This window comes from Aphelocoma coerulescens, chromosome 1 (genome assembly GCF_041296385.1).
Source record: "Aphelocoma coerulescens isolate FSJ_1873_10779 chromosome 1, UR_Acoe_1.0, whole genome shotgun sequence".
Lineage (NCBI taxonomy): Eukaryota > Metazoa > Chordata > Aves > Passeriformes > Corvidae > Aphelocoma > Aphelocoma coerulescens.
In genome coordinates this window covers 61562810-61585261 of record NC_091013.1, presented here as the reverse complement: position 1 = coordinate 61585261, position 22452 = coordinate 61562810, and positions in this window count along the sequence as shown.

The window sequence follows — 22452 nt, the reverse complement described above, 5'->3', positions numbered from 1 at the left end:
ACGCTTTCATGCAGGTTTTGGTTGGAGTAGAATGAATTTTCTTCATAGTAGCTACCAAGGGGCTGTGTTTTGTATTTGCGACAAAAGCAGGGCTTATAACACAGGGATGTGTTTGTTACAGCTGAGCAGTGCTGACACTGAGTCAGGGCCCTTCTGCCTCTCACCCCATCCCAACAGAGAGAGGGCTGGGGGTGTGCAGGGAGCTGGGAGGGGACACAGCCCAGGCAGCTGATCATAACTGACCAAAGGGACATTCTATACTACATGGCATCATGCTCAGATTATAAAGCTGTGGGGAAGAAGAAGGAAGAGAGGGTGTTTGGACTGAAGGCATTGGTCTTCCCAAGTCACTGTTACACGTGGTGGGGCCCTGCTCTCCTGGGGATGGCTGAACACCTGCCTGCCCATAGGAAATGGTGAATGGATTTGTTGTTTTGCTTTGCTTGTGGGTGTGGCTTTGGCTTTACCTACTGAACTGTATCTCAACCCATGAGCTTTCTCACTTTTACCATCTCAGTTTGCTCCCCCATCACATGGGGAGTGAGCGAGCAGCTGTGTGGGGCTTAGTTGCTGGCTGAGTTAAACCACAACTTTATTAGAAAACATACAGGTGACTTCAAGATTTTCAATCAGAGCAAAAAACAGTTCAAAAGGTTTTGTGACCAGTTCCCCATTTCACTGCCAAAGTCTGTGATTCCCTATGTCACATTAAATATATTGAAGCCTTAGTCAATTTCACTGTAAAATTTAATAAGTAATAAATTTTATTTGTAGATAAAAAGCTAGATGCTTTAAAAAAATCTCAGGTACTAGGCCAAACCTTTTTGTTGTATCAACTACCAATGCTCCACTGACATTTTTAAGATAGACATTAAATTTGGGATGGTATTACTGAATAATCTTAACTGTAACACAAAAATAGCTGGTGACTGTAAGAGGCAGAAGCCCCTCTGCATTAGCTACAGTACAAATGGATGTTATTTCAAATTTTACCTTTTAGTTAAAAATTTTAAATTTACCTTTTAATTTTACCTTTTAATTAAAGAAAATAGGATCTAGTAGAAGGGGAGAAGCTACAGACAGGTAATAGTATGTGTCCAAAGTAATACAGAAGATCAAGGCCTGAACTATGAATAAAACCTGTGCTTTCTGAGTTTCTGCCTAGTGCTGTCTCTACTCTCTGATGCCGCCTCTAAGGTAATGAAATGTGTGTCGACATGCATCTGTTCTTTCATATACTTCACTTTGTGACATAAATGGTGGAACATTCTCAGTGGGGTTCTCTGTTGTGCATGGTCTAATATCTACCAACGCCTGTACATTTGTAGAGACGGCAGAGTGCTTGATTTGCAAGGGGATATCAGCACACATAAATCGATAGAAAAATGCAAGCCCTGTCAGTGCCTGTAAATACCAGGGAAGCATGCAATCGAGATGACTACATGAATGACATAGATACACTGTTTTGCAGGTGCAGTTTTGCAAAGCCAGGTGAGGGAAGAAGTCAAATCACATGAATAATTTTGCTCATGACTATAACTCTCTGTTGTCAATTCCAGTTCTGTTTGTCATCAGACAAAGGCTCTCAAGACAGTAAACCATTACAGCTCTGCATTCCTCTAGCCCCAAGGGGGCCTTTTTAAAAAGACAAATTGATTTTTGCCACCAGACAGTGAATCATGCATACAAACTAGGAGAATATTTATGAATCCCTATATTCTTTTCCCCATGGTGCTTGGTAAGGTGTGTTTGCCTGATTTGTTTAAGAATAGATTTCAGGACTGAAACAAAACAAAACGAAACACAAAGCTCAAAGTTTTTAACCCCTGCCTCAAGAATACAATTCACCTATCAGCATTCAGATAAATGTTTTCCCTCCCTATGGAGGGCTTAAATTTTTGGTTTACACTGAATTGATATGATCAAAGGGTTTGCCAAGTGCTGGGCATAGAACTTTTAAAGCAAATCTTTGCCTGGCTATATACAGGAAGAAAAAGGAGAAGAAAGGAAAAAAACAAAAAAAAACAAACAGGCAGGATTGATTCTGTTTTCTTCACAGAGGCATCAAATGCCTTTGAGACACCCTAAGGTCCAAGGTGTTCACTGGAGCTGTGTAAGACCTGTATCTTTTTAGAGGAGCAATTGGAGTCCAGGTGGAACACTACTTCTTACAGAACCATGAGTGTGAGGATTGGACCTAATAATAGAAATTGAAAGCAGGCTAGTTAAACTCTACTCAAAGACCAAATCTGAAATTGTCCTTCTTTTCAAATTGAGGAATGTTCGCTTTTAATAATTTTTGCTTTCTCAAAAAATAACTTTCTTGCTGCAAGAGGATTTGGCTTTGTTTCTTTTATTGTTTAGGATTATTTTTCAGTCATTTAATATAAATATATGGCAGTATAAAAAGAATATCAGACATAATGTTGCTGAAAGAGCTTAGCTTTCAAGTTAGGTTTGTAAGCTTTCAGTTGTGCAAGGAAACCAGCAGCACCTAGAGCAACAGAACTGCAGCACATACTGAAATTTGCATCTGTTGATAGAAGACAGAGCAAAAATTGTCTTCTAGGAGAAAGTAGGTGCAGGTTGGAGAGAATGAAACTTAGTTTCTGAAGCCTGCAGCTGCTTTACCTTTAGTAGTTCATGCCACAAACTCTGCATTCCCTTCTTGTCTTTCTTTCTCTTCTTTCCCATCAATAAACACTGAATGTGGGTAATGCCAATACGCACAAATAATGAATTTTAACTTCTAAATTTTTTTTTCATTTCCCTGTAGAGTTTCACATTCCAACATAGTGATACCTTTAGTTTTTTAGCCAGTGACTCTCTCATAAAGATGTACAAATTTAACCTAAATATCCCCAGCCTCTCATATAAGACATTATTCCTTTGACACAAGCCTAGTACATGTATCTATCTATCATCTTGCCCCAGCTCCCACCTGATATGAATGCTCTACCTCACTTCTGGAGTCAGCCTTTACTCAGTACACTTGCTGGAGTGTACCAAACAGCTAAACCTACCTGACAATACCCACCCACAACTGGTCAGAGCTCTCTCACTACTCTACTGACTAAAGTTCACTTTTTAGTGGAAAAGTGGACTTGGAGTCTATGACTCACACTTCGAAACCCAGGAGTTTTCAGTGTGAAGTTGACTCTCAGTGTCTAAGGTCAGTGAAATATACATTGAAGTGAGTTAGAAAAAAAATGGTATGAAAAATAGGACTGAATAATTTTGGTTTTTACATTTAAACACATAGCACCACAATGCAAACCATGACTATGATTAACACAGCTCCCAGTTTATGCCTTGAACAAACACATTACCTTATTCCAGTTTGCATGCCCCCAAAGTCCTGAATAGATTAAAAAAATGCCAAATGATAGCAACTTTAATGTATGGCTGAAATGCACATCTTAACTATAACTTATGAATACTGAGATCTGTTATAGAAATGTCAATGTCAACATGCTATATAATATATATATAGTATGTATATATATATATTTTTATATATATATATATAGTATGTATGTATATATATATATATATATATATATATATATATATATCTGTATTGTGCATATATGCAGACCTAGATTAGAATTTGAAAGAGTTATTATTTAGACTGGGCACAGAAAGTCCACCTCTTGTAGTGGGTAGAACGTATCGTTCACCTGTGGAGAAAGTAAATTCCCTGGAGAAGTGCTACTCGGTGCAAAAAACCATAGCTCTCATCTGATTGAGCCCTAATGATTTGTCCCCATTGAGGATTTGGTCTTGGATAAATAGCTAAATCCAGCTGGTTGGCCACCAGCTGGCAAATGCAATGCCCTCAGTGTGACACAAGAATCACATTTCAAATGCCCTGCTATTTTTTCATTTGCTTTAGCAGAGGTTGTATTTCACAACACAGAAGCTTTGCCGCAGGACAAAGGAGTAGGAAGTGGGAGATGCATATCTAAAATCACTCAGAGCTCTCTGGAAATGTAGGACTCCAGTGTCTATTTTTCTTAAACTTTCTCTACTTAACCCAGAATCCAGGCTTTTGTTTTATCTTCCTTCTAGGTGTTTTATATCCACACTCTTTCCTAAATTCCCAATGATCTTAAATATTTTGAGATATTCACAGATCCTAAATCTCAACTAAATGCAAAACATAAAACAGCTACAAAAGTCAAAGGCAGCTTTATAACACAGAGGCAGACAGAGCTTTATATTTACTCATATAATATTTGCCCTTGAGTTTAAGCAAACATGGGAATACTTCAAAGGATGACTGACTGATAGAAAGCATCAAAATGAGGAGAGAATGGAATATAAATCTATAGACGTCTATCAGTGAGTTGTTTAAAAATACAGAGGAGCAAATAGGATGAAGAAGATAAAGTGAGATGAAAATGGGATAGAGAAGGTAAAAGCAGAAATGCTGCTGAGACAGAAAGAATTCAGAAAATAAAAAGATACAGAGCAGTCAAGAAATTAGAAAATAATTAAGAGGGAAAACATAGAGGCTGCAAACTTCATTCTTATTAAAAAGGTGAGCTGTGATGTGATGAGGACAAAATAGAAAAAACAAAAAAAAATTTCCAGCCCAATTTATGCCATACATTTGAGAGTAGGTCATCCTTCTTATGTTTTCGGGGAAAATGCATTGTACATTTTGATTAAGATTCAAATAGGAAGCAGAGTGGTAACAATACTCCCAGGAAGTATTTTTTCTTTACTTCTTTTTTTTTCTTTTTTATTTTTTTGTCTCATCTCCTGATATTTCTGATAGGGGTAGGAAGTATGAGAGCTATAAAAAGGAAATTAACTTGGTATTGGAAGAAAGTAATGGAAGACTAAATTGTTGCAAAAAACATAATACTTTTTACTAAATGCATTTTTTCTCTGTTGAGTTTCTGATAGGAAACTGTCCATATTAAAGCCATGGGTAGCAGACAGATCAAGAGCCATATGAAGAATTTCTCCCCACATGAGAATGCATCTCAAATTTACCTACCACTTCTTGACAGCCTGGGGACAGCTGGAAGAGCTTGTTTTGCTTATGCATGCGCTGTACTAATTCTAAATTTTTATTTTATTTCAGCCCATAATCTGTCCAAAACCAACTCAAATTTTAGTGCTGTGGTTCAGTGAAATTTGCCACTAGAATGTCTCTCATTTGCTTCTTTCGTCTCAGAAACAAAACTCTTATGCTCTTAACTTCCACTAAATTCCTCCCATCTAGTTATGGTGGTAGCATGACACCTTCATGTAACCTTTAGGATGGTATCTTGGAAAAGTCTTACTTTTTACTGGACCATCTTCAGTAATTTTCTATTTTCCAAGGAATGATTCTGAGGATGCAGGTGCTTGTCGTGTGCTGATGCTGACCAGCAGCTAAGCACCCACACAGTCATTCACTCCCTGCCTCCCACAGCAGGACAGGGAATACTATCAGAAGAGCAAAATTTGAAAAGTCATCGATTGAGACATGGATTGAGTTTAATAAGTGAAGAAAAGTTACATACAGAAGGAAACCAAAATAAGGAATTCCTTCACTACTTTCCATTGGCAGGCAGATGTTTTGGCACTTCCTGGAAAGCAGGGCCACAGCATGCAGAAGAGCTGCTTGGGAAGACAACTGTCATAATTCCAAATGTCTCCCCCCTCCTCCCTCTTAGTTTTTATTTCTGAACACAGTACTATATGCTGTAGTTAATTTTGGCCAGTTTGGGTCAGCTGTGCTGTCTGTTTACGCTCCCAACCTCTTTTCCACTCCCAGCTCACATGTTGGGTCAACAGCATGAGAAAGAGATGAAGCCTTGATGCTGCTCTGTTTGACAGTAGCCAAAACACTGATGTGTTGTCATCATCATTTTAGTCACATATCCAAAATATAGTATAGGGGTTGACCTTTGAAGAAAGTTAACTTTATCCTAGTCAGAACTTTTCTCCTGTAAAGTAAAACTGAATCAATTCTGCTATCACTTGTACAAATTATTCTTATTCAAATCGGTAGGCAATTAATTTGGATTTATTCAGATATAATATCAAGAGGAATAACTACTGTCTTTGACTGATCACTTCTGGTTAGAAAGGTAAAATGAGTGGGCAATTATGCACTTTTTTTTTTAGCTAGAGACTTGCTTAAATTAAAGTACAAGACCAGAAAATGCTTTAGAGAAACAGACTTGAAATATTCCAAGTTATATTCTCATGTAGCTCAGGAATATTTCAACTTCTATTTCAGCTTTAGGAAAAAAACCCAACTGCCCAACAAACAGATAGATTCCTTATTACTGCAGATTATCAGTGTATTTATTCAAATGCTTTGCATGTTTATTATAGGGTTTTGCAGTATTATTTGATCTAGAGAGGTGCATCGTCTTCTGCTTGAATAGAGGGAGATTACTGAGCTTGGGTAACTAACAAGGAAGTTAAATGTTAGGTCTCTGCTAAGAATCCAAGTTTCCAAATGACACTGCTATTATAAATCTTTGCAGTATGTCAGTAGTCCTAAATGGTATGAGCTCTAACATTTGAACAGAGTCTACACCATTAATCTAATAATAAACCTATTTTTACACCAAACATACCTACAGAGGATAGGGAAAAATGAATCCTGTCAAAGGGGCTGGCTTGATCCTTTGAGTAGAATGGCTATAGAAAGTGTCTGTCACAATACTGAAAAAATGAATAAAGTAAGTCTGTAGAATGTAGTATTTTACCCTCTACATGCCTAAGATCGACCTTTTTTGTATGATGAATATTCTAGAAGACATCTGATCAGGATATATTAATTTTGATATTCCCACACCTGAAGGCACTAACTGTACGAGGAAGGTTTTTACCCGCATCTTCAGTATAAGAAAAAAGGTTCCTTTTATAAAAAGTATTTTTCATATTTATTGGCTCATAATTCTTATTGGGAAGCTTTTGGTTTAACATATAAAACAAATACATTTATAAATGATGGTTAAGAGTATTTGTCCCGATGCTGTATTAACTCTGACAGGCAAATAGGAAGAATGAGAAAGCTCATGGGACAGGGAGATCACTTAGCAGTTATTGACACAGGCAGCAGATACCTGACTCTGAGGAATTTGACTTAGTTTATTGGCATATAATATACAATATACAATATATAATATATATAATATAATATATAATATATAATATATAATAATATATAATATATAATATACAATATATAATATATAATAAATATAATATAATATAATATAATATAATATAATATAATATAATATAATATAATATAATGAGTACTGATTAGGTTATCGGAAAACAAAAACAAAGAAGCAAACAAGCTTACAGAAACACCTCTCCTTTGCCTTTCCTAAACTTCACTTTACTCCAGACTCTTCTCCTTTCACCTTGCTACTGATCATACCGAGTTTGTACCGAGCCCATTCAGTGAGACAACTGGTATTGTAAGGTGTGATAGGGGTTTTCCTCTGCTGCTCCTCCTCTCTCACTCTTCTTCTACAGGGTACAATCTCTTTGAAGGTCTAACTTTTTGGCCTGGGATCATCCATATACTATGTTCCCATTAGGGAAAATTTTCTTCTACATGGTCCTCCACAAGCTGCTGTCTGTGCTGGGGCTTGCCTGCCCTGCCATGGAGCACATCCTGCTCCTCTGAGCTTGGTATTTCCCCATTGTTACCCTCTAATTCCCTCCTCTTTCTCTCTTTCAGTGCTTCCTTGTCATTCTTAAGTATATTATTACAAAGGCACGACCACTTTTGCTGATGGGCTCGGCAGTGTCCTGTGTGGTGAGTCCCTTGGGAACCTGGCAGAAATTGACTGGAGCCATCTGTGTCCAGCACAGGCAAGGCCCTGGCCTGTTCTCAAGAGAATACTTGCTTGATTCCTGCTGTCCATTTATCTAGTCTGTACTTTGTCAATAAGAAAGTTATGGGACACAATGCTAAAAGACTCCTGCAGGTGCATCATAAGGAAAAAACTTCTTTTTGAATTTAAATTGAAAGGAAAGGAAAAAAATCAAAATAAAAGGAATGTACTATATCTGTATCATGGTTCAGAAGAGATTAAGTAATTTTCCTAAAGTCTCTGAGGCAGTCTGTGACAGAGGAAGTCATTAAGTCCATGTCCCCTGAACCAGTTCTCACACCACAGAGGAACTTTTTCATTTTGTAATCATTTTTCTATTTATTACCTACTCTGCCTTGAAGCCTTGAAGCTGCCCTCATTCAACTGTTTTTTTGAAACTAACCTTATAGTTTCAATATCTCATAGCAGATATGGTCACTCATATCTTGCATTTTTCACGGTCCTGGAAGAGCTTGAGTATCATTCTTGCTTCTCTTTTCCCTATCACACAGAAAGTGAACTGCAGTAGTTGTGAAGTACTGCTGAACTGACAGGTTAGAGCTGCTGCTGACACTGTAGAAAAAGACTTCCCAAAAGGTTAAAACCTACATTTTTATCAAAGAAAAAAGCAATGAATTATTTGAACTGTTCCGTCTTGAACTACAGGTCTTTGAGATAACATATGGAATCACTTAATCCTTCTAAACCCATCTTATTTTAACTTTTATATAATCACCTGCAAGTCTGTAGCACACTTCAGGAGCTGTTAAATCTGGTAGTAAGACTGATGGGCTGAGTGTGAGCTCAGACTTAGAAGATTCAAGGCAAAAGCAGAAGCCTCAAGTTCAAGAAAAGTATGTTCTTAGCTTTTTATACTTTTTAATGGACCCAAATCATACCTATGCAGGTTATTTGTAATAGGCACGGGTCAACTGGTGAAAAAAAAGTAGGTAATCAGCTTGGTGATTATTTATTTTTAAAAGTAGTAAATGTATTGACTGAACCTATGTTAGGGAAAATACTATGATAGTAGTTGTGCCACATAATTTTGAAATCAATTGGACTTGACTGCTGTTCTCATGTGACGCATTTAGAGGAACAGATTGATCTGTTTTGAGCAATGTAAGTACTTACAATTAAGTTTTGATTTTGTTATGTTACCAGTAGAGAAATAAAGGGGTAAGAGATGAGCAGTAACATCCTACTTCAAAGTATCAAAACCTTGTTAAAAGACCCTCCATTCCATAAATATAAGAACTTCAGTCATCATTCAAGCAAACCCTATAAAAAGATGTTCTTTTTATTGGTGCATATGTTTAAAAATGCTGAGTCATCATGATGCAGAGAGTTAAAAATCTCCTGGTCAAGAAGGCATGGAATGTACAAAAAGCATCAGAACCAAATAAAATGTAATCTGATAGTCACAAAATCACTTGTGTCTTCCTAGCTTTAGGATCTGTCTGCACTTAATCAGATTTTCAGCCGATTAGTGACATGACTTTTCCACAAATTGCTATTATATAATTGGCCAGGGCAGGGGCACAGGCCTAGGTTATGTATGAGAAAGGGAAAGGGAAAGGAAAAGGAAAAGAAAGAGCATTTCTAGTTACACCAGCTTTGTAGAGTCTGGATCATTGAATGTACCTCATATTGAATATTGAATCTCAATGTATGAAAAAGTACTGCTTCCCAAACACAGTATATACCTTTCTCTACACTTCACTACAACCCATCATTAGGAATCTATGAAGCAGAAAAAGCAAAATTGACAGAAAGGATTCATTTTAAAATACAACTAGACACCATGTTCTTCCACTCAAAACAAAATGAAACAATAATTGCTGTGTGAGCAGAACCTGCAGAACATAACCAGCTAACCCTAATTGAATGCTGGCTTTCCATTATTAAAGCCGGTGGATTTGGCATTTGCCACTTCTTTTACCTGAATCAGCACAAGAATTTGTCTTCCTCTGAGTCAATTACCAAGCACATTTGTTATAAATGACAGACAAACTGACAAGAACTCTTGCTCTACAAAGATTTGTTCTGAAGACACAAGCAGTTTAAGTACATCTCTCACCTCCAAGACCTTTCTTCTTTCATATTTATATATGTATTTTAAATATATGGTTCTTAAATTGATTACCCCCAATCCATGATAATCCTCTATTGGAAGACATAAGAAATAAGAAATAAGAAAGAAATAAATAAGAAATAAGAAATGAAATAAGAAATAAGAAATAAGAAATAAGAAATAAGAAATAAGAAATAAGAAATAAGAAATAAGAAATAAGAAATAAGAAATAAGAAAGGAAACCACCATCTTTCTCAAACTTTATGTCAAAATCAAACAAGATGTCCTAAAGGATTGGATCTCCTTAGCTTCATGGATCAGACTCAAACACAGAAAAAAACCACTTCTGCTTCATGTATATGCAAATACGATGAGAAAATTAAGAAGACTTTTTCACACATTTCATTGAATTTTGGATTGGGTCCCAAGTCACTGAGTTACCAAGAATAGCACGAAATACATTGCATAGAGTATAACTTTGCAACCAGGTCACAAACCAACTGCCTTGCATTGGATGGATCCAGGTTTTAAAATTCCTTAAATATAATTCAGGGATACAACAGATCTGTTTGTCAGAAAAGCTCAACCACATGCCCACAAAGTAGCAGAGAGAGACGAAGGCAGGTGCGGAAGCCCAAATGGGGCTCTGTGTGTGTGTCTTTACCAGGAAAAGTTCTGCCATGGGGTGGCATGGGGACATGGAGCTGCAGTAGCTTCTTCTCCCTCACTGTCAGATCCAACAGGTGTGTTTTCCTCCAACAAAATGCAACAAAAAATTGAAGTCTGGTAATGGTAGAAGAGACGTCCTGGATCCCAAGTAACTTAAGTTTTCCTCTAGTTTGTAACACATATTGAATGTTTACAGCAGAACATAATTTCCAATTTGTTGTCTAGCAGTGGCATCTATCAGGGTAAAGTAAAAATGGTTACAAATGGTTGGGAAAAAAAAGCCAGCTTTCAAGTTAAAAAAACCCAACAAAACAACAAAAATCCAACAGTTCAGAGCAAAACTTTGAAGTTTATATTTTTAGGCAAAATGTACTTAGCTTACATCTTGCTCTTAACAGCTATACCACAGCAGAGTAAAAAAAGAAAACTTGATACCTGTGTGCTCTGCTGTAGTCCTTCAACAGCAATATAATTGCTATTTAGTTAATAAGCTTATGTGCCAGTAATAAGTGCATTTATGTGTTGCATAATGATGATAATAGCTGTAAAAAACAAGCTGCCAAATAAGACAACAAAAAAGAAATATTACAGTCCAAATTGCACATAACTACTTTTTTCTCTTAGTGCAATCAGGAATCGAATACTGTATTGTTGTTTTCATCTCTATTTCCTGTAAAATGAGAATAATAACTCTATATGATTCATGGCAGATGCTGGTGACACCAAGTTACACACCTGTGGAGAGCAGGATGTTATAATCCCACTGTGATTAAGAAGATATATGCTTACTGTTCTGCAATGAGGATAGATAGTTTATTTTTCCTATTAGGTCTGTAATTAATCACCCATATTTGATCTGTGTGATACCAAATGGATTTAGTATCCAACATTGCTTAAGTAGCATGCTGGTTTGTACAATACCCATTGTTTTTTATTAAGACATGCCTCTGTAGAGGACACTACAATTTTTTTTTTCTTACAAAACCTCTATTTATTTGAACAGAAAATTGTACTACTGTGAATAGGAAGTGATAACCAGAGAAAATATGTCTCGGAAAAAAAAGTATTTTTTAGTTGCCATTCCTGCACTGAAAATAAATAATTTCCTTTTACATAATGCCTTGATGTACCCTTTTCCATAGTCCTTTAAATAAGAACTAAACCAGCCTCAAAGGAATAAAAATCCTTACAGGTTACTTTCTGTTGCAAGAGTTCTTTGATGGAAAAAAGTTATATGTGGGTCAAATTACCTACACCTGAATTTACCATATCTAAATTTTGGAACTGTGCAGCTCTGGGAGAAGTGGATAGAACTTATGTCCAACTGGGCCTAAAGTCAAGTTATGACTGGCTGTCAGAGTAACACTCTCTGTCGAGGTTGTTTTAGATATTCAACAGATGCAGGGTGTTTAATGAATGTTTACCATAAAATTTATTTACTTGTAGGGTATTAGTACTACATGGGATTTCTGAGCTTGCAAAAATAAAATATATTGCACAAATAAAAAAATATATTAGCAGAAATTAAATATATTGAAATCATGATACAAATGACAACTGTAGGTTACATGTAGCAAAATATACTAATTGCAAGACATAGTTCAATCATGCTACCAATGTAATTTCCATTATTGGTTTCTATAATATTTTCACTGTCATGATCCTGGGTGTCCCCAGTTGCCTGACATGATTATGTGGGTTGAAGCCAGCTCAAGCCTACTGTTCACTACAAAATTCTTTTTCTAGTTGTCTGTTTTTATACTTTATGTTGGCCTAAGCTACCTATTCACTTTCCTCATGCTGGGGAACTCTATAAGTTAGAGAGACATTCAAACCCTTTTAATGAACTCAGGGAGAAACACACCATCACTGGATCTTGGATAGCTGAAACAAAAGCCACCCTCCAGCCCCTTCTGTATTGACATACAAGTCAGGTTCTTTGCAACAGCTGTGGTCAGTCACACCCTGCATCATACCCTGAATTTTGTATTCTCTCCTCTGAGCCTTCTTCCCTTTTAGGGTTTTATTGGTCAGTCACATTGAAGTATTCTGGATATTCACCTGGCTTACATGGGGATCACCACTATGATGATGAACTGGTTTTTAGAAGCTGTCACAACAGCAATTGAGAGCCATCGGCTGTGGTTGTATCGTGATTGCTTACCTTGACCATGAAAAGGAACAAATTCATCTTTCCATGAGTTATGAAGTGGGAGAGGAACTTCTGAAGCTTGGCAAATCATTAAAGATTCTGTCTTTAATATATGGTATTTCTGTGTAGTTTAGATCAACATGGTTAGATTTTTTAGCACAAGCAGCCAGGGAAGGAAGCAGGAAGCACTCATTATTCCTTTACTTTTGTTATCCACTTTGCATGATACTGTGTTTGTTGGATGTATCTAACGAACCAGAAATTTTATTTGGATGCTGTCTGTATATGCTAGTTCATCTCAAACTGGTGAGATCATCCTCAGACAGCTCTAGGATTTGCTGTTTTTCAAATTAAAACAAGGTAAAATATTATTTTCTTAAGGAAAGATGTACAAAAAAATTCTCTACTGAGCTTTTATTCCTTGTTTGTCCTCTGCCTTTCTGAAGGCAATAAATGCAAAGCCAGGGCACTAAACAAATGAAACTATGGTACATCAGCAACTCAGTCAAATGAGGCTGTTTACCATCACAGTTTGTTAGTCCACACACTTACCTTGAGCATATCTCCTCTGCCCCTGCTCCCATCTATAGATTTGACACCAGTCTTCATCAGCTCCTTTTCCTCCCTGTCTTGCTTTACATGCTGTCATAGGTTAGCAAGCATAGTCCCGGAAGGGATATCCTTGCTAAGGGATGCTTACAGCTTCCTCTGGGACCTGATAGAACCTATCAGTGGCCAGTTTGAATATGGACAGTTCTTTAAGCCACTTAAAGTTGTGACCGCCTCTGTGATACACACTTAAGAATAGACAAACTCCCCCCCAAGCTCTCTCTCGTTTCCGGCGCTGGCACAGGTGGCTGCAGGCCCCGTGCGGGGGCCAGTGGGCCCGGCCAGGCCCTGCTTGGGCCAGGCCGGGCCGGGCCACGGCCAGCCTGGAGCCATGGGCCTGTTCCAGCCATGGAACCACCCCCACTGCTTTGCCGTGGGCAGCCGGAGCCGCTCAGAACCCCCCTCTCCACTGCGGCCGAGATTCAGCAAAGCGGCACCTCTGTCCGGCAGAGGTCAGGGGACCAACAGCGATAAGCCACATTCCAGCTGCAAGGCCGAGGTGAGATTAACCCTTTTATTGCTGTGAAGAGCTGAAAACCTGAGGGAAGAGAGAGAGGAGATGCTTAAAGCTGAAAGTCTGTTGTGAAGCTATGATATATCAGAGTATCCCATTGTAATTTCATGAAGATATGGGGGGTGGAGTGTTCAACTCATAAGCAATAGGCAGATGCTGCCGCAGCTGTAATTTCATGAGAAGTTTGGACAGAGAGAGAGGAACCAGATGAGGACTTTTGCTCCAAATGGGAAAGGAGAAAACCTCAATTCCTAGAGATGCTCCCAGAGATAGTCCTAACGATGAAGATGAGGAAGACCCTTTGCTCCCAGGGAAGGAGAAGGGCCTCTGTTTTTTTTGTTTCTGAATGGCTCAACCTTAAAATTGTACCCCAGAAAACTTCAAGAGTGGACCCTCAAAAGCAGTTGCGGGAAAAGCTGAAAGTTGGGGGAAGGGACTCACATCGCGAGCAGAGAGACTCCTCTTCCTAAATGGACTGAACAATATTTGGAAGTGGGTGGCTGTCTCATTGTGATAATGTTTTCATAGAACGAGCAAGAAGAGACTTCTCTTTCTAAATGGACTGAACAAGGTTATTATGGAAGTGGTAAACAGACTGAACATCTTAAGGGTTGTCTTTTTACATTGCCAGTGGGAGAAGGGAGGAAGGTGAAGGGAGGAGGAGAGTTCTGAAGGTGGTATAATTTTTTTTTTTTCTCCTTCTTTTAGGTCTGTTAATAAACTTCTTTATATTCTTTCAAGTTTGGTGCCTGCTTTGCATTTCTCCTAATTCTTATCTCACAGAAGATAAACAGTAATGAGTATTTTAGACCAAACCACTACACATGCAAAAAGGATCTGGGTGTTTCATGCTAAGAGAAATGCAGTTCGGCAGGGTTGGATCAGGGGAAGCAGAACCCTGGATGAACTGTGGATGTCATGAGACATCAGGAGAGATACAGGGGTGGGGTGCTGGAGAGGGGAAGTGGAAGTCACTGACTCCCAAGTCAGTGTTTGGATTCAGGGATCAGCATTCAAACACAAGACTGCCTCAGAGTGGGTGTATGTCCTAGAAGGATTCGTCTCACCAAATAATATTGCTTGTGCTTAATTAAAATTTCAACATCTACGCAAATGCATTTCAGTTTAGTGTGTTAGAAAGGAATCATCGCTGATACTCATACAATCCTGTGAGATAAATTGGAGCTTGTTTCCAGAAGAGAGGGGTCTTTGAATTATCACTGATACATACATTTTTTTCCTTAATTGAAAACACAGTAATTATCAGAATTAACTATGAATACAGACCATGAGAACAAAACAGATCAAACAATGTGTACGTAGTATTCTATGTTGAATAGCTAAGTTATATATTTTGAATAACATCTTATTTCTGATGAATTGTGGGCCAAATTAAGATTTCAGGCCCACAAAGAAGAGACCCCATCCCTTTAGGTTCACCTATCTTTCTAATCTGCTTTGGTGCAGTGTTAAAATATTTGAAGTGGAACTCCTGCATTGCTCATGTAGTGAAGGCGAAATGATAACTATGGTGCTGTGATATTGACATTTGCAAGTATAGAGCAAGAACCTTGTGCTGTCAGTATTTTTTTCATCATCCACTGATAATGAAAAACCCACAAAATGTTTGGTTAACTAAAATGAAAATTTCAAGTAGACTTTCAAGCATGGAATCTCAGGGGAAGAGGGGATTTCACTGATAGCAGAAAAATAAAGAAAGTATAACATTGAAATACATTATTCTTAGGAAAATGCTAAAGCTACTGTCATAAAACACCTTCAGAGTCACTGATGGTGTTAGGAAACCTGCTATATTTTTCAGATAGATGTAACTGATAATACAGTTACACTTGCCTAGATGAGATGGATGATTACATTCACTATTCAGGAGAAATTAAAAATATATTTACATTTGTCGTTTAGGAAATATGTGTCTATTAAAGACATGGTTTTAAAGCTGGATTTTCAAAAGAAAAACATCAGCGGGATATCTTACAGTTTTCTGAATACTTTATGGAGAACTGGGTATTTTTGTCACCCTTTTCACTGTCATGTTCTCTTTGCTTGTACTTTCTTCATTTCCTTGGCTCTTCAGCAAGGACTAGGAAATTCCTTCCTTTCCTAGTGAGTCCAGAGAGATGCCTATTTCTTATGCCATTGCAATTTAGATACTGCTAGACTTGCTGACAGGTGTCTCAGAAATTCCTTTTGTGAATCGTGCTATTGTTGTCATAAAGTTGCTTTACAGGACAGCTGAGCTGCTACTGCTGTATGGAAAAGTTAACAAGCATTCAATCTGAATCAGTGAAGATTCTCTCCAAATCTTTTGATGCTTCAAGGCCCCTTCATACTTGTCCTTGTCCTGGACATTGCTTTTACTAGAGAAGCCCAGGGCTCTATCATACTTTTGCTGTGTCCCCCTGCTATATTAAAGAGACTAAAAAGATGTGTCAGACCAACTTTGAGCTGTTAGAAGGCTAGATGTTAAACTTAACACAGAGGAGCGAGGAAAGAGCTCATTTGTGGATGTGCACACAGCCTAATTACCACTCTAGTGTCAATAGCACTGCAGTTGAAACTGAGTAGAAATTTCCCAAGGAAAAATGAACTGTATTGTTGGAGTGTTTTTGTGCTGTTTTTTTTTTCTTTTTTTTTTAACTTTTCATAATAGTAAGGCATTTGATCACCTGTTTTGAAGTCCACAACTTAAGTCACCAGTCTGTCTTTTCCAAGACCTCTGGGCATAGGGAAAGAGGCCTAAAAAGGGTTGGGTAAGATAGAGGGTTGTCCATCCCAAAGTGATCACTACAGAATAAAAAGCAGGAAGGCATAGTTGAAGAGGTGGCTCTGATGACTAGGTGCACGTGTGCAAATTTTTGTTTGTGTGGCGGAAAAGTGAAATGGTTATATGGACAAGGGACTCCTTTGAAGACCCTCAGTAAATCTGTTCCAAGTATAGTCACATTAGGGAGGTAGAATCAGCACAGGACTCTAAATTGAATTCTCTGAAGAGCACCCTAAGATTTATTTTCTTCTATGTGGATGAGGAAAACCTATTTCCAATTTTAGTGAATAAAACTGGACTATCTAACCCCCAACTTCAGATACCAAAATCTACATTTTCAGAAGCATGATCTTTTGCAAAATGCTAGACATGAAATACTAGCTGCACTCAGTATATTCAAAGTGAAAACGACTTGAGTACAAACCCCTGGGGGCTGTGGAGCCAGAAATAAACAGATTTTTCCCACTAAAATCCTTTCTTTCTTCTATTTTTTTTGCCAACACCTTCAATGGGTGGCTTTGTTCATGTATCTACACAAGAACTTACAGATTGAATGCTTGTGTAGAATTTCATGGCTAAAAATATTTCTTGCACAGAGCTATGAATATTTGAAAATGCATCTCTACCACAGAGATGAACAACAATTCTATGCATCGCCCTGATGATCAGCAATCACTGGATTGCTGCAATGGAATGGAATGGAAATTGTATTTTCCCCCTGCAATGCTACAAACTATAAATAATTTAACATGGTTTAGAGTGACTGAGTTATCACAGATACTTGGAGGTGTTTTCCAGGACTGACTTCAATTTTACAGCAATTGTGATGTCATTTCCAGAAGCAACTTTTCCTAAGAGCACAAGGACTTCAGGTAGTGACACTGACCAAGTGAAGATTAGCAGCTGATAAATACTTGAATACATAAATATACATCTCCCCAGTTCACTGTGAGTGCAGAGGTATCCAATGAAGACCCGAAACTGATCCAGAACTAAAATCACACTTCCAGCTCTAAACATAGCTTCTCATCTGATTTCTTAGAAGTTGTCACAGAACCAAAGGGCACATTAAGTCCAGCAGTCCATTTTCCTGCCCATACAGGAATGTTCTCCACAGTATTCTCTGTAGTATATTTTCTGGTTTTTGACCTGTGTGGGTTTTGAAATTTCCACACAAAAAAACATTGCAGTGTTATTTTGGGAGACTGCACAGTTCAGGTCTCTTTGGGAAAATATTGAGCAAATCCCTTGCAGAAAAGTCAGTAGAGCAGCTCACCTCAACTGAAGTAAGTGTGGTAGTGTTCAGGAAACTCCCCAGTCTGACCATTCAGGAGACTCCCTGGCAGTCACACTCCCACTGCCCCAGACTGTCACTGCTGGAACCGAAGCCCCTTCGCAGTGGGCGGCTCCAGTGACCAATGGGTCCTCCTTGGCTCCCCACACACCCACTCCACCGTCAGACCAGGTTTCCTCACTGGCTCAGCCCCACGTTTCCTGTGGCAGATATCTCTTTCCATCCAGCCTTTATTCAAGGTGCAGTAATGCAGAAACAGCCTGAGCTGGTGCCCCTAGGGAGGACCCCAAGGAACCCCTGGGCTTTTATATTCTCCCATTCCAAGCATGTTATGTATTCCTACTGAATACTCAGTTTTTGCTGTACCTTTCAGTGTCCATTCTGCTGGCTGGGCAACAGGTTCCTGGCCCCTTGGTTATGCAAAGGGTCTGCAAAGAGGTCCATAACCTCTTGCCTTGGGCTCCGACCACCCAGAGCTCAACCTGCAGCTCGCACTGCATCTGCATCCCGAGCTACCTGACCTGAAGGTATTTCTCAACAGCAGCTTCAATTAGTATTGAAGTTAAGGCAAAATGGAATTAGAAGTGTTTCAGAGTGGAATTTGACAGGTGGGTTAAACTGGTAATAGAGCTTGCAGGTGAACCATAAGTGGGAAAAAAATCCCCAAAAACTCACCCCACAACAACAACAAAGCAATGCTCTTTACTGCTTATTTTTTATGCTAAAATAAAACCCTACAAAACCCTCAAACTTTCATTGTGCCTTCATTTTCTCCTCTCTCAGGTAAGGTAATTACTTCTCACTGCTTGCTTGGGGATAGCAGAAAAAATCCTTGAAGGATTTATACAGTGCCAGCTGATAAAGCTTCATGAAGCTGTAATGTGAGCATTGAAATTCTGGTCAGTGGAAATATTAAACCTTTATTCTTCGAATATATTGCTATAGGTAGGCAGTCACTTAGACTGTGCTACTCTCTGTAATCCATGCTCAGCTTGCTCAGAGGAACAAGTGTGATGTAATTCAGATAGCTTAACAAATTATTATGCCCACCCAAATGTTACCACCTTGAGCGGAGCCTTTCAGTGCTCCTTCTCTATTTCAGTGCCAGATATAACACACTATTGTAAACTATCTTTGCCCTTAGAAATTATCTCCTAGATATGGTTTAGCTGTTAATGATAATGTTTGACATATTATTTGAGTTACATTCAAGGCACAGTATCATTTTCGTGTGACTATTCACTTTGATATGCAAGTGGATACAATCTAAAAGCCCTGAAAATACTTTGCAGGATTATGTTCTTTTAGGACTGACTCTACTTAAAATCATCTGAATAATCCCTGTTCACAGCTATGGATACTCACAGAAAAAAAAAATTAAGTTGGTATGCCTGAAAGTACTTATGGGTATCTTATACTCCTTTTTTTTTTTTTTTTAACAATGTAGTTTTATTCATATCCATGCATTTAGATTGAATACAATGTCAAAAATACTTAAGTATCAAAGAAACTCCTTGCACCAAAATCTTATCTGTGGGAGATTTAATACAATCCATACTTCAGAAATAGTCTTACTGACCCAGGAGAGGACAAGCTAGAGTTTTCTAAGGTTCCCTGAAGGGTCCCTAATCCTCCTTGTCTAATACCTCTGCTTAAATGGCTGCTTCTCCCCTTGTGTTTATGAGAAGTGTCACTGACATGTATGCCATCATCTTCCTGCCTGTACAAGTAACTTTTTTTAAATGGAGGGGAGAAGTTGCATTGAGAGGCCAATTCTACATTTATTAAAATAGCTTAGATTTCAAATGTAGCCCATCAAAAGCTGATAAAAGCCAAACAAGAAACAGTCTAACAAATCTGTCCATCAAAAAAAAGCACAGTAGAAAATAGTTCACAGATGTTTCCTGTCTAAATATCTGATCCTTGATTTTAGATGCAGATACAATGCAGATCCCCAATACCTGCAGGACTAGTGTTAGTCCATGATTAAGAGTTTTCAGTATTGCCTTTGGCACAGAGTATTGATTCAGTAACTGAATCAAAATTTGTGGCATATGCATAACTTGTTGTGGTTTAGCTACATTTGCCAACTAAGTACCATGTAGCCTCTTGCTCACAGTCCCCACCCTGCCCAGTGGGATGGGGAGGAGAATAGGAAAAAAGCGTTAAAAACATTGAAGTAACAGTTTAATAATTCATATAAATAAATAGAATATAATGATGATGATGATGATAATAATAATAATGTTGTAGCAAACATAATTGTAATGAAAAAGGAGACAACAAAAAGAGAGAAGGAAAACAAGAAAACTCCAGAGAAACAAGTGATGCACAGTCCAATTACTCACCACCCTCTGCCTAATGCCCAGCCCATGCCCAAGCAGTGATCAGCCCATCCCAGCCAACTCCCCACAGTTTATATTCTGATACCATGTCTATGTGATGGAATATCCCTTTGTCCAGTTCACGTCACCTGGCCTGGCTGTGCTCCCAGCCTCTTATGCACCTCCTCACCATCAGAGCATGGGAAACTGAAAAGTCCTTGACGTAGAGTAAGCACTACTGAGCCACAACTAAAACATCAATGTGTTATCAACACGTTCTTCTCATACTAAATCCAAAACACAGCACTGTGCCACCTACTAGGAAGAAAATTAACTCTGTCCCAGACAAAACCGGATATAAAGAAAGGTCAGTTTTTTGCTAATTTTGCTGTCACTCACTGTCATTCTTAAAACTGTTCAGGATGGAGGCCTTCAGCTGCTAATAGAAGAGAGAAGAGGCAATTTTAGTATCTTGTGGGTCACCTCCTTTGTGGTGATCTTTACTTGAACTCATAGAATTTCATGTTCAAAATAAATAGCTTTCTTTTTAATAGAAGTCTGCATAGCCATGCAGAAATGTCAGCAGTTTTGCTGTGGCTTTTCCTGTCCAGTTCAATTTCATACATTATGAGGAAGCAAATCTCATAATGTTGAATTTCTTACAAAAATAAACATTTATGGGAATAAACTCCAATGGCACTATCCTGTTACCAGGATGTTACTGGCTGTTACCAGGGCCATGGAGGCACTGATGGTCTGATTGTACCTGCCAGCCTCCTGAGGCCACCCCTGAGCCTGTCACGGTGCAGGACCCCAAGTCAGCTCCCCAAGTCTGTCAGCCCCTGCCTCAGCAGTGCCCCAGCAGGGCCAGGGCAGTGGGACAGGATCTGGCTGTTGGGCCCTGCCCTGGTGTGGATCACCATGGGGGTCTCCATAGCACTTGACCCCATGGAGACTCTAGCATATGCTGCATCCTGACAGTTGCTTTTCTCCATCACACCTACTCACGACTAATAAATAAACTCACAGGATATATTAATGTACCAGAAAAACACCAGAGTGACATTTTTTGCCTCTAAGGGCAGGTGTTATGGCCTCCTGAGCTTTCACCATTTCAGCTGTGTCACCTCCTGAAACATAGTACCTGTGCCCAAATGTCTGGTTTAGGAATTCCCCTTTGTTTGTGCTACCACCATACCGTGTGTTGGTGCTGTCTGGGAGAGCACTAGCTAGCAGAGACCAAAGCTGCACACAGAAACCTGCTGCCAGCAACACTAGAGTTAAACACATGGAGGTTTTAGGTATTAATATCAATGTTATAGTCTAATTCTTGCTGTATATTAAAATGGAATGCTCGCAAAGAAGGAAATTTAAACCAAAATAGGGGCCACTAGGAATGAATGCCTAATATGGTGATGTAACTTTCAGCTTCAGAGGAAAGGTGAGTTCCTTAGTAATGGTGTTAGAATGTATGATGAGTTGAAGGTGTCGCGGGTTGGGTTTGTAACCGGGCGGAAACACCAATTTAGTGTAGTGGTTTGGTCTAAAATACTCATTACTGTTTATCTTCTGCGAGATAAGAATTAGGAGAAATGCAAAGCAGGCACCAACTTGAATGAATATAAAGAAGTTTATTAACAGACCTAAAAGAAGAAAAGAAAAAAAAAAAAATTATACCACCTTTAGAACTCTCCTCCTCCCTCCACCTTCCTCCCTTCTCCCACTGACAGTGTAAAGACAACCCTTAAGATGTTCAGTCTGTTTACCACTTCCATAATAACCTTGTTCAGTCCATTTAGAAAGAGAAGTCTCTTTTTGCTCGTGCTATGAAAACAGTATCACACCGAGACAGCCACCCACTTCCAAATATTGTTCAGTCCATTTAGGAAGAGGAGTCTCTCTGCTTACGATGTGAGTCCCTTCCCCCGACTTGCAGCTTTTCCCGCAACTGCTTTCGAGGGTCCACTCTTGAAAGTTTTCTGGGGTACAATTTTAAGGTTGAGCTGTTCAGAAACAAAAAAAACAGAGGCCCTTCTCCTTCCCTGGGAGCAAAGGGTCATCTTTATCTTTCAGACTATCTCTGGAAGCATCTCTAGGAATTGAGGTTTTTCTCCTTTCCTCTTTGGAGCAAAAGTCCTCATCTGGTTCATCTGGTTCATCTCTCTCTGTCCAAACTTCTCATGAAAT